The sequence below is a fragment of the Engystomops pustulosus genome, chromosome 11 (genome assembly GCF_040894005.1).
Source record: "Engystomops pustulosus chromosome 11, aEngPut4.maternal, whole genome shotgun sequence".
Classification (NCBI taxonomy): domain Eukaryota; kingdom Metazoa; phylum Chordata; class Amphibia; order Anura; family Leptodactylidae; genus Engystomops; species Engystomops pustulosus.
The window spans coordinates 71,222,498-71,236,382 of NC_092421.1; positions in this window are offsets into that span (position 1 = coordinate 71,222,498).

The following is a 13,885-nucleotide window of genomic DNA, read 5'->3' on the forward strand; positions in this document are numbered from 1 at the left end:
GTTCTTAGTAATGTGTCACAATTTCCTTCCTGTCACAATCGGATCGTGACAATTTGCACCATTGTACATTTTGGACTCGGATGTCAGTAGGGGAGTCAGTCATCAGTGTTATATCTGCCAGAGATCTATATCCTCTATATCCAATATCCCTGAAATATTACAAAAAAGTATAGAGGTGTCATACTAGAGTCATAAAATCCACCATAGCAAAATCTGATCCCAAATGTCCATACAATATGGAGGCCACATTCCGGAGCCATCCTCTCCCGGAGGCATTGCCGAAAATTACCTACAACTGCCCTACTAGCCGCAGCAACAAGGGGAGCCCAAGACTGGATTCTGGGATCTGTATTCCTTTAGGGCATAGCGCTGTGGGTCCTAATTTCTTTAGGGTGTTGCTGTGATGGTCTGCGCTATGTGGGCATTATACAGTGGGTACGGAAAAATTCAGACCCCTTTAAATATTTCACTCTGTCAACTGGTAAGTTCTTTTTTTGCTCATTATTGTGCACTCTGCCCCCAGCTTTACAGAAAAAAACCCAGAAATGTAGAAATTTTTGCTAATTTATTAAATAAGAAAAACTGAAATCTCATATGGTAATGAGTACTCGGCCCCCGGTGATAAGTATTCAGCCCCTGGTAATAAGTATTCAGCCCCCGGTGATAAGTATTCAGCCCCTGGTGATAAGTATTCAGCACCCTGGTCATAAGTATTCAGCCCCCGGTGATAAGTATTCAGCCCCGGGTAATAAGTATTCAGCCCCTGGTGATAAGTATTCAGCCCCCGGTGATAAGTATTCAGCCCCCAGTGATAAGTATTCAGCCCCTGGTAATAAGTATTCAGCCCCCGGGGATAAGTATTCAGCTCCTGGTGATAAGTATTCAGCCCCCGGTGATAAGTATTCAGCCCCTGGTGATAAGTATTCAGCCCCCGGTGATAAGTATTCAGCCCCCGGTGATAAGTATTCAGCCCCCGGTGATAAGTATTCAGCCCCCGGTGATAAGTATTCAGCCCCCGGTGATAAGTATTCAGCCCCTGGTGATAAGTATTCAGCCCCCGGTGATAAGTATTCAGCCCCTGGTGATAAGTATTCAGCCCCTGGTGATAAGTATTCAGCCCCTGGTGATAAGTATTCAGCCCCCGGTGATAAGTATTCAGCCCCTGGTGATAAGTATTCAGCCCCCGGTGATAAGTATTCAGCCCCTGGTGATAAGTATTCAGCCCCCGGTGATAAGTATTCAGCCCCCGGTGATAAGTATTCAGTCCCTGGTGATAAGTATTCAGCCCCTGGTGATAAGTATTCAGCCCCCGGTGATAAGTACTCAGCCCCTGGTGATAAGTATTCAGCCCCTGGTGATGAGTATTCAGCCCCTGATGATAAGTATTCAGCCCCCGGTGATAAGTATTCAGCCCCTGGTGATGAGTATTCAGCCCCCGGTGATAAGATATAAAAAGGGCTCTAGAACTTCGCCAGGCAATTACAGGCCTGTAAGCTTAACTTCCATTGTGGGGAAAATACTGGAAGGGTTAGTAAAAGACTATATACTGGAGTATGTGACATCAAATAGTATAATAAGTGACAGCCAGCATGGGTTTACTAAGAATAGAAGTTGTCAAACTAACCTTATCTGCTTCTATGAAGAGGTGAGCAGGTGCCTGGATGGAGGAGCAGCTGTGGATATTGTGTTCTTGGACTTTGCAAAGGCATTTGACACTGTCCCTCATAGACGCCTGTTGGGTAAAATTAGGGCCATTGGTTTGGCAGAAATCATTTGCAATTGGATTGCAAACTGGCTAAAGGATCGTATCCAGAGAGTTGTGGTCAATGATTCCTACTCAGAATGGTCACCAGTTATGAGTGGTGTACCCCAGGGTTCTGTGCTCGGCCCACTACTATTTAATATATTTATTAATGATATAGAGGTAGGAATTAATAGCCCTGTGTCTATTTTTGCAGATGACACCAAACTGTGTAGTGTAATACAGTCTATGGAGGATGTTCATAGGCTGCAGGATGACTTGGACAAACTGAATGTTTGGTCATCCACTTGGCAAATGAGGTTTAATGTGGATAAATGTAAGGTTATGCACCTGGGGGCCAATAATCCAAAGGCAAAATATGTCCTTGGGGGAGTAAATCTGGGTGAGTCCCTTGTTGAGAAGGACCTGGGGGTACTAGTAGATCATAAATTGAATAACAGCATGCAATGTCAATCAGCTGCCTCTAAAACCAGTAGGATCTTGTCATGTATCAAAAGTGGTATGGACTCTCGTGATAGGGATGTAATATTACCACTATACAAGGCACTGGTTCGGCCACACCTGGAATATGCTGTCCAGTTCTGGGCACCGGTCCATAAAAAGGATGCCCTGGAGCTGGAGAGGGTTCTACGTAGAGCCACAAAACTGATAAGGGGTATGGAGGGTCTGAGTTATGAGGAAAGATTAAAACAACTAGATTTATTTAGTCTGGAAAAGAGACGACTACGAGGGGAAATTATTAATTTATATAAATATATGAATGGTCCATACAAAAAATATGGTGGTAAGTTGTTTCAGATTAGATCAAATCAAAAGACGAGGGGGCACTGTCTCCGTTTGGAGAAACCAAGGTTTAATCACCAGAGGCGACAGGGCTTTTTTACTATGAGAACTGTCAATCTGTGGAATAGCCAAGCTCAGGCGCTGGTCACAGCAGGGACAGCAGAGAGCTTCAAGAAGGGTCTAGATGCCTTTTTACACCAAAATAACATTGATTGTTATGCTATATAGGATTGTTTCCCCTAAATCCCTTCCTCATCCAATCCCATCCCTTCCTTGGTTGAACTTGATGGACAAGTGTCTTTTTTCAACCGTATAAACTATAAGTATTCAGCCCCTGGTGATAAGTATTCAGCCCCAGTGATAAGTATTCAGCTCCTGGTGATAAGTATTCAGCTCCCAGTGATAAGTATTTAGCCCCCGGTGATAAGTATTCAGCCCCTGGTGATAAGTATTCAGCTCCCGGTGATAAGTATTCAGCCCCTGGTGATAAGTTTTCAGCCCCCAGTGATAAGTTTTCAGCCCCCGGTGATAAGTTTTCAGCCCCCGGTGATAAGTATTCAGCCCCCGGTGATAAGTATTCAGCCCCTGGTGATAAGTATTCGGCCCCCTGTGATAAGTATTCGGCCCCTGGTGATAAGTATTCAGCCCCCGGTGATAAGTATTCAACCCCTGGTGATAAGTATTCAGCCCCCGGTGATAAGTATTCAGCCCCTGGTGATAAGTATTCAGCCCCCGGTGATAAGTATTCAGCCCCCGGTGATAAGTATTCAGCCCCCGGTGATAAGTATTCATTCCCCGGTGATAAGTATTCAGCCCCTGGTAATAAGTATTCATTCCCCGGTGATAAGTATTCAGCCCCCGGTGATAAGTATTCAGCCCCAGTAATAAGTATTCAGCTCCTGGTGACAAGTATTCAGCTCCCAGTGATAAGTATTTAGCCCCCGGTGATAAGTATTCAGCCCCCGGTGATAAGTATTCAGCCCCTGGTGATAAGTTTTCAGCCCCCAGTGATAAGTTTTCAGCCCCCGGTGATAAGTTTTCAGCCCCCGGTGATAAGTATTCAGCCCCCGGTGATAAGTATTCAGCCCCTGGTGATAAGTATTCGGCCCCCTGTGATAAGTATTCAGCCCCTGGTGATAAGTATTCAGCCCCCGGTGATAAGTATTCAGCCCCCGGTGATAAGTATTCAGCCCCTGGTAATAAGTATTCATTCCCCGGTGATAAGTATTCAGCCCCCGGTGATAAGTATTCAGCCCCTGGTGATAAGTATTCAGCCCCCGGTGATAAGTATTCAGCCCCCGGTGATAAGTATTCAGCCCCCGGTGATAAGTATTCAGCCCCTGGTGATAAGTTTTCAGCCCCCAGTGATAAGTTTTCAGCCCCCGGTGATAAGATTTCAGCCCCCGGTGATAAGTATTCAGCCCCCGGTGATAAGTATTCAGCCCCTGGTGATAAGTATTCGGCCCCCTGTGATAAGTATTCAGCCCCTGGTGATAAGTATTCAGCCCCCGGTGATAAGTATTCAGCCCCTGGTAATAAGTATTCAGCCCCTGGTGATAAGTATTCAGCCCCCGGTGATAAGTATTCAGCCCCCGGTGATAAGTATTCATTCCCCGGTGATAAGTATTCAGCCCCTGGTAATAAGTATTCATTCCCCGGTGATAAGTATTCAGCCCCCGGTGATAAGTATTCAGCCCCAGTAATAAGTATTCAGCTCCTGGTGATAAGTATTCAGCTCCCAGTGATAAGTATTTAGCCCCCGGTGATAAGTATTCAGCCCCCGGTGATAAGTATTCAGCCCCTGGTGATAAGTTTTCAGCCCCCAGTGATAAGTTTTCAGCCCCCGGTGATAAGTTTTCAGCCCCCGGTGATAAGTATTCAGCCCCCGGTGATAAGTATTCAGCCCCTGGTGATAAGTATTCGGCCCCCTGTGATAAGTATTCAGCCCCTGGTGATAAGTATTCAGCCCCCGGTGATAAGTATTCAGCCCCTGGTAATAAGTATTCAGCCCCTGGTGATAAGTATTCAGCCCCCGGTGATAAGTATTCAGCCCCCGGTGATAAGTATTCAGCCCCTGGTAATAAGTATTCATTCCCCGGTGATAAGTATTCAGCCCCCGGTGATAAGTATTCAGCCCCCGGTGATAAGTATTCAGCCCCCGGTGATAAGTATTCAGCCCCCGGTGATAAGTATTCAGCCCCTGGTGATAAGTATTCAGCCCCCGGTGATATGTATTCAGCCCCCGGTGATAAGTATTCAGCCCCCGGTGATAAGTATTCAGCCCCCGGTGATAAGTATTCAGCCCCCGGTGATAAGTATTCAGCCCTCGGTGATAAGTATTCAGCTCCTGGTGATAAGTATTCAGCCCCCGGTGATAAGTATTCAGCCCCCGGTGATAAGTATTCAGCCCCCGGTGATAAGTATTCAGCCCCCGGTGATAAGTATTCAGCCCCCGGTGATAAGTATTCAGCCCCTGGTGATAAGTATTCAGCCCCCGGTGATAAGTATTCAGCCCCTGGTGATAAGTATTCAGCCCCTGGTGATAAGTATTCAGCCCCTGGTGATAAGTATTCAGCCCCCGGTGATAAGTATTCAGCCCCCGGTGATAAGTATTCAGCCCCCGGTGATAAGTATTCAGCCCCTGGTGATAAGTATTCAGCCCCCGGTGATAAGTATTCAGCCCCCGGTGATAAGTATTCAGCCCCCGGTGATAAGTATTCAGCCCCTGGTGATAAGTATTCAGCCCCCGGTGATAAGTACTCAGCCCCTGGTGATAAGTATTCAGCCCCTGGTGATGAGTATTCAGCCCCTGATGATAAGTATTCAGCCCCCGGTGATAAGTATTCAGCCCCTGGTGATGAGTATTCAGCCCCCGGTGATAAGATATAAAAAGGGCTCTAGAACTTCGCCAGGCAATTACAGGCCTGTAAGCTTAACTTCCATTGTGGGGAAAATACTGGAAGGGTTAGTAAAAGACTATATACTGGAGTATGTGACATCAAATAGTATAATAAGTGACAGCCAGCATGGGTTTACTAAGAATAGAAGTTGTCAAACTAACCTTATCTGCTTCTATGAAGAGGTGAGCAGGTGCCTGGATGGAGGAGCAGCTGTGGATATTGTGTTCTTGGACTTTGCAAAGGCATTTGACACTGTCCCTCATAGACGCCTGTTGGGTAAAATTAGGGCCATTGGTTTGGCAGAAATCATTTGCAATTGGATTGCAAACTGGCTAAAGGATCGTATCCAGAGAGTTGTGGTCAATGATTCCTACTCAGAATGGTCACCAGTTATGAGTGGTGTACCCCAGGGTTCTGTGCTCAGCCCACTACTATTTAATATATTTATTAATGATATAGAGGTAGGAATTAATAGCCCTGTGTCTATTTTTGCAGATGACACCAAACTGTGTAGTGTAATACAGTCTATGGAGGATGTTCATAGGCTGCAGGATGACTTGGACAAACTGAATGTTTGGTCATCCACTTGGCAAATGAGGTTTAATGTGGATAAATGTAAGGTTATGCACCTGGGGGCCAATAATCCAAAGGCAAAATATGTCCTTGGGGGAGTAAATCTGGGAGAGTTGAGAAGGACCTGGGGGTACTAGTTGATCATAAATTGAATAACAGCATGCAATGTCAATCAGCTGCCTCTAAAACCAGTAGGATCTTGTCATGTATCAAAAGTGGTATGGACTCTCGTGATAGGGATGTAATATTACCACTATACAAGGCACTGGTTCGGCCACACCTGGAATATGCTGTCCAGTTCTGGGCACCGGTCCATAAAAAGGATGCCCTGGAGCTGAAGAGGGTTCTACGTAGAGCCACAAAACTGATAAGGGGTATGGAGGGTCTGAGTTATGAGGAAAGATTAAAACAACTAGATTTATTTAGTCTGGAAAAGAGACGACTACGAGGGGAAATTATTAATTTATATAAATATATGAATGGTCCATACAAAAAATATGGTGGTAAGTTGTTTCAGATTAGATCAAATCAAAAGACGAGGGGGCACTGTCTCCGTTTGGAGAAACCAAGGTTTAATCACCAGAGGCGACAGGGCTTTTTTACTATGAGAACTGTCAATCTGTGGAATAGCCAAGCTCAGGCGCTGGTCACAGCAGGGACAGCAGAGAGCTTCAAGAAGGGTCTAGATGCCTTTTTACACCTAAATAACATTGATTGTTATGCTATATAGGATTGTTTCCCCTAAATCCCTTCCTCATCCAATCCCATCCCTTCCTTGGTTGAACTTGATGGACAAGTGTCTTTTTTCAACCGTATAAACTATAAGTATTCAGCCCCTGGTGATAAGTATTCAGCCCCAGTGATAAGTATTCAGCTCCTGGTGATAAGTATTCAGCTCCCAGTGATAAGTATTTAGCCCCCGGTGATAAGTATTCAGCCCCTGGTGATAAGTATTCAGCTCCCGGTGATAAGTATTCAGCCCCTGGTGATAAGTTTTCAGCCCCCAGTGATAAGTTTTCAGCCCCCGGTGATAAGTTTTCAGCCCCCGGTGATAAGTATTCAGCCCCCGGTGATAAGTATTCAGCCCCTGGTGATAAGTATTCGGCCCCCTGTGATAAGTATTCAGCCCCTGGTGATAAGTATTCAGCCCCCGGTGATAAGTATTCAACCCCTGGTGATAAGTATTCAGCCCCCGGTGATAAGTATTCAGCCCCTGGTGATAAGTATTCAGCCCCCGGTGATAAGTATTCAGCCCCCGGTGATAAGTATTCAGCCCCCGGTGATAAGTATTCATTCCCCGGTGATAAGTATTCAGCCCCTGGTAATAAGTATTCATTCCCCGGTGATAAGTATTCAGCCCCCGGTGATAAGTATTCAGCCCCAGTAATAAGTATTCAGCTCCTGGTGATAAGTATTCAGCTCCCAGTGATAAGTATTTAGCCCCCGGTGATAAGTATTCAGCCCCCGGTGATAAGTATTCAGCCCCTGGTGATAAGTTTTCAGCCCCCAGTGATAAGTTTTCAGCCCCCGGTGATAAGTTTTCAGCCCCCGGTGATAAGTATTCAGCCCCCGGTGATAAGTATTCAGCCCCTGGTGATAAGTATTCGGCCCCCTGTGATAAGTATTCAGCCCCTGGTGATAAGTATTCAGCCCCCGGTGATAAGTATTCAGCCCCCGGTGATAAGTATTCAGCCCCTGGTAATAAGTATTCATTCCCCGGTGATAAGTATTCAGCCCCCGGTGACAAGTATTCAGCCCCTGGTGATAAGTATTCAGCCCCCGGTGATAAGTATTCAGCCCCCGGTGATAAGTATTCAGCCCCCGGTGATAAGTATTCAGCCCCTGGTGATAAGTTTTCAGCCCCCAGTGATAAGTTTTCAGCCCCCGGTGATAAGATTTCAGCCCCCGGTGATAAGTATTCAGCCCCCGGTGATAAGTATTCAGCCCCTGGTGATAAGTATTCGGCCCCCTGTGATAAGTATTCAGCCCCTGGTGATAAGTATTCAGCCCCCGGTGATAAGTATTCAGCCCCTGGTAATAAGTATTCAGCCCCTGGTGATAAGTATTCAGCCCCCGGTGATAAGTATTCAGCCCCCGGTGATAAGTATTCATTCCCCGGTGATAAGTATTCAGCCCCTGGTAATAAGTATTCATTCCCCGGTGATAAGTATTCAGCCCCCGGTGATAAGTATTCAGCCCCAGTAATAAGTATTCAGCTCCTGGTGATAAGTATTCAGCTCCCAGTGATAAGTATTTAGCCCCCGGTGATAAGTATTCAGCCCCCGGTGATAAGTATTCAGCCCCTGGTGATAAGTTTTCAGCCCCCAGTGATAAGTTTTCAGCCCCCGGTGATAAGTTTTCAGCCCCCGGTGATAAGTATTCAGCCCCCGGTGATAAGTATTCAGCCCCTGGTGATAAGTATTCGGCCCCCTGTGATAAGTATTCAGCCCCTGGTGATAAGTATTCAGCCCCCGGTGATAAGTATTCAGCCCCTGGTAATAAGTATTCAGCCCCTGGTGATAAGTATTCAGCCCCCGGTGATAAGTATTCAGCCCCCGGTGATAAGTATTCAGCCCCTGGTAATAAGTATTCATTCCCCGGTGATAAGTATTCAGCCCCCGGTGATAAGTATTCAGCCCCCGGTGATAAGTATTCAGCCCCCGGTGATAAGTATTCAGCCCCCGGTGATAAGTATTCAGCCCCTGGTGATAAGTATTCAGCCCCCGGTGATATGTATTCAGCCCCCGGTGATAAGTATTCAGCCCCCGGTGATAAGTATTCAGCCCCCGGTGATAAGTATTCAGCCCCCGGTGATAAGTATTCAGCCCTCGGTGATAAGTATTCAGCTCCTGGTGATAAGTATTCAGCCCCCGGTGATAAGTATTCAGCCCCCGGTGATAAGTATTCAGCCCCCGGTGATAAGTATTCAGCCCCCGGTGATAAGTATTCAGCCCCCGGTGATAAGTATTCAGCCCCCGGTGATAAGTATTCAGCCCCCGGTGATAAGTATTCAGCCCCCGGTGATAAGTATTCAGTCCCCGGTGATAAGTTTTCAGCCCCTGGTGATAAGTATTCAGCCCCTGGTGATAAGTATTCAGCCCCCGGTGATAAGTATTCAGCCCCTGGTGATAAGTATTCAGCCCCCGGTGATAAGTATTCAGCTCCTGGTGATAAGTATTCAGCCCCCGGTGATAAGTATTCAGCCCCCGGTGATAAGTATTCAGCCCCCGGTGATAAGTATTCAGCCCCTGGTGATAAGTATTCAGCCCCCGGTGATAAGTATTCAGCCCCCGGTGATAAGTATTCAGCCCCCGGTGATAAGTATTCAGTCCCCGGTGATAAGTTTTCAGCCCCTGGTGATAAGTATTAAGCCCCTGGTGATAAGTATTCAGCCCCTGGTGATAAGTATTCAGCCCCCGGTGATAAGTATTCAGCTCCTGGTGATAAGTATTCAGCCCCCGGTGATAAGTTTTCAGCCCCTGGTGATAAGTATTCAGTCCCCGGTGATAAGTTTTCAGCCCCTGGTGATAAGTATTCAGCCCCCGGTGATAAGTATTCAGCCCCCGGTGATAAGTATTCAGCCCCCGGTGATAAGTATTCAGCCCCCGGTGATAAGTATTCAGCCCCCGGTGATAAGTATTCAGCCCCCGGTGATAAGTATTCAGCCCCTGGTGATAAGTATTCAGCCCCCGGTGATAAGTATTCAGCCCCTGGTGATAAGTATTCAGCCCCCGGTGATAAGTTTTCAGCCCCTGGTGATAAGTATTCAGTCCCCGGTGATAAGTTTTCAGCCCCTGGTGATAAGTATTCAGCCCCCGGTGATAAGTATTCAGCCCCCGGTGATAAGTATTCAGCCCCCGGTGATAAGTTTTCAGCCCCTGGTGATAAGTATTCAGTCCCCGGTGATAAGTTTTCAGCCCCTGGTGATAAGTACTCGTCCCCTGGTGATAAGAATTTGGCCCCTTTGCTCAGTGATGAGTAGAAACAACTTTTGAGTTGGTGCAGCCAGGAGTCTTCTTGGGAGTTTCCCTCCCTGGATTTGGGGATCCTCTGCCTCCTCCTTGCAGATCCTCTCCTGGTCCCTCAGGTTGGAAGGTGAACATTGGTGGAAGCCATGTTCCAATCCCTCCAGAGATGCTCCCTTGGGTTTAGGTTCGGGCTCTGGCTGGGCCGGTCAGGAATGGTCACAGAGATGTTCTGAAGTCTCTGCTGTGTTATTATAGCTGTGTTCTTAGGGTCATTGTCTTGTTGGAAGGTTCAGCCGAGTCTGAGGTCCTGAGCATCTGGAAGCGGCTCTCATCCAGGATATCTCTGTACTTGGTCGCAATTATCTTTCCTTCCATTACACCCAGTGGTCCTGTCTCTGCCCCCATAGCATGATGCTGCCCCCATCATGTGTCACTGCTGGGGTTCTGACAAGCAGGTTATGAGCAGAGCCTGGTTTTCTCCACCACTTAGAATTATCACCAAAAACTTAAATATTTATCTCATCAGAGCAGAGAATCTTTCTCATAGTCCGGGATCCTTCATGTGTTTTGCACACTGTATGCGCCTTTCATATGTCTTGCACTAAGGAGAAGCTTCCAGACTCTGGCATAAAGCCGTGATAGGTGACTCCCATCTCCTTCCTGCATCGCTGGCACTCAGCCATAGTGATCTTGGGTTTCTTCTTTACCTCTGTCACCAAGGCCCTTCTTCCATGATTCAAATACGGAGATGTGAATAAAAAGGGGCACTGTCAATGCTCCTCTGGTGCAACCGCTGATTCAGAGGTGACTTAATAGGAGACAAAAGAATGGGTGGTGCTCAGCATTCATGAACATAGACGTGAGCAGTGCAAAAAGAACAGAAAACAGTGGCACTCACCCGGAAAAGAGTTGTCAGCAACAGTTGAGATCATCCCAAACTTCTTTCATTTAAGGATTATGGAGGCCACTATGCTCTAAGGATCTTTGAGAGCTGCATAAGTTCTTTTGTAACCTTGGCTTTTAACTCTAAACTCCTTGGGCAGTTCCTTAGACCTTATGTTTCTCATGTGCTCTGACATGCACTTTGAGCTGTGAGAGCTTATATAGACAGGTGTATTTAATTGAACTGAGTCCAGTCAGTTTAATTAAACACAGCTGGACTCCAATGAAGGAGTAGAACCATTTCAAGGAGGATCAGAAGGAAATGGAGTTAAATATGTGAGTTAAATATGAGTGTCACATCATATGACCATGTGATATTTCTTGTTTAATAATACAGCAAAATGATCTACATTTCAGTTTTTTTCTGTTATGATGGGGGCAGAGTGCACATTAATGAGCAAAAAAAAAAACCTTTTTTGATCTTACCAATTGGATGCAATGAAACAAAGAGTGAACAAGTTAAAAGAGTCTGAATACTGTCCGTACCCACTATACTGTGTCATCCTGGTAAGCATAGGTGCCCTGACTTCACCAGTTTTTTGGCCACCAGAAAGTGTCAGTGTCTTCTATGTCCTTCTCCTTACCCCAGTCTTCCTAGAATCTATTGTATAAACTTTCCTTTCTGATGTCACTGCGGCGGACGCCATGTGACAAACCAGAACTTACACTAAACTTCTGCTTTTCTTTTCTGCTTTACTGCAACCTAAAAATACAACATGATGACAAAATATGAAAACCGCTGACTCAGAAATACGTCTCCAAGAAAAGTCCTGAACATTAAAAAAAAGTATATGGAATCAGCCAACAATCAACAACACTTCTTATCATTCTTCTTATTGTATTCCGGAGAGTTTACCAGGTGGTGTAGATTTTTATAGATGGGACACTATGTAGATGTTATTATAAATTCTGTTCTAAATTTATGCAAATTAGCGGTTTGGTGCACCAGGGGGCGTGGCAAAGTTTAGTCATGCACTAATGGCCAAATCTGCATAAAATTGGAATTTTCTCTATAATGAGAAAACCACTTTGGTGTGATAAAAATAGAAATTCCTCTGCTGTTTTTGCGCCAGACCAGGATTCTTAAGCAATAAAATCAGTAAATCCAAGAACCAGATCCTGTCATAAAATGAATGGCCCATTGATGGGATTCTCATTACATCCTTTAACGAGGTCAGCTAAAGGTGATGTCCTGTATAACTGAGGTCACATTTAGAAACCTCTATCAGGGCCGGCACCAGCACTGGGTATGTCTGGGCAAGTGTCGGGGCCCAGAGCTGCTGGGGGGGGGGCACATAAGGCTGTACATAATGAATCCATGGGAGTGAGTGGAGCTTTATATATAATAACCCTACAGGGGCTGTTTGGCATAATAAACTAGGAAATATTTTAGGGAACAGTGAACTGTTTTAGTTTCTGAATTTTTAATGCCCCCATGTGAGCTCACTGCAAAGGGGCCCAGTGAGGCTCTGTCGCCCAGGGGCCTCATGATACCTGGAGCTGATCCTGCTGCCTGTACACATCAAAAAATGTTGCATAATTCATATTTCGCCCACATATTCTGGTCTCTGCTGTTACTGTGTCAAGGATCATAGGATGACACCACAGTAACTGAGAGCAATTAAATAACTCCCGAATGATCACTATTGTTACCCTCATGATAGGTATGTAGGCGTGGGAGACAACATGAGGGAAAATATGAAAATAAGACCAAGTTTGTAGGCTTCTTGCATGGCGTGATATCATCACATAAAGATTAAAGGTGTCGTAAAAAATCCTGAGTGATAAGAAGCAATTAGTATTCTCCTAGCCTTCTTCATGTCATCACAGGCAGGGGGGGGCTGGAGGGATTTTGGAATACTACTTGTATGGAAATTTTGATATAAAATGGTCATTCTTTGGGGATCCCCGAGGGATAGATTGATTGATTTATTGTGCCACAGTGATCTTGGGATTCTTCTTTACCTCTGTCACCAAGGCTCTTCTCTCACGATTGCTTAGTTTGGCTGGTCAGCCCGATCAAGGAAGAGTTGTGGTCATCCCTCACTTCTACCATTTAAGGATTATGGAGGCCACTGTGCTCTTAGGATCCTTGAGAGCTGTATAAATTCCTTTGTAACCTTGGCTTTTGACTCTGATCTCCTTGGGCAGTTCTTTAGACCTTATGATTCTCATGTGCTCTGACATGCACTCTGAGCTGTAAGATCTTATGTAGGCAGGTGTGTTTAATTGAACTAAATCCAGTCAGTTTAATTAAACACAACTGGACTCTAATGAAGGAGTAAAACCATTTCAAGGAGGATCAGAAGGAAATGGAGTTAAATTTGTGTCACATCATATGACCATGTGATATTTGAGTTTTTCTTGTTTAATAAATCTGCAAAATGATCTACATTTCTGTTTTTTTCTGTCACGATGGGGGCAGAGTGCACATTAATGAGCAAAAAAACCCCCTTTTTTTTAATCTAATCAATTGGCAAAATAACAAAGAGTGAAAAAGTTAAAAGTCTGAATACAGTCCATACCCACTATACTGTGTCATCCTGGTAAGCATAGATCCCGGACTTCACCAGTTTTTTGGGCACCAGAAAGTGTCAGTGTCTAATATGTCCTTCTCCTTACCCCAGTTTTCCTAGAATCTATTGTGGGGTGTGTGAATATGTTCCTGGTCTGGAAGCAGATGCCATGTGACAAACCAGAACTTGCACTAAACTTCTGCTTTTCTGCTTTACTGCAACCTAAAAATACAACATGATGACAAAATATGAAAACTGCTGACTCAGATAAATACATCTCCAAGAAAAGTCCTGAACATAAACAAATGGAAGGAGCAGGAGGCATGTGATGGGGAAGGAGCAGGAGGCATGTGATGGGGAAGGAGCAGGAGGCAGGTGAAGGGGAAGGAGCTGGAGGCAGGCGATGGGGAAGGAGCAGGAGGCATGTGATGGGGAAGAAGC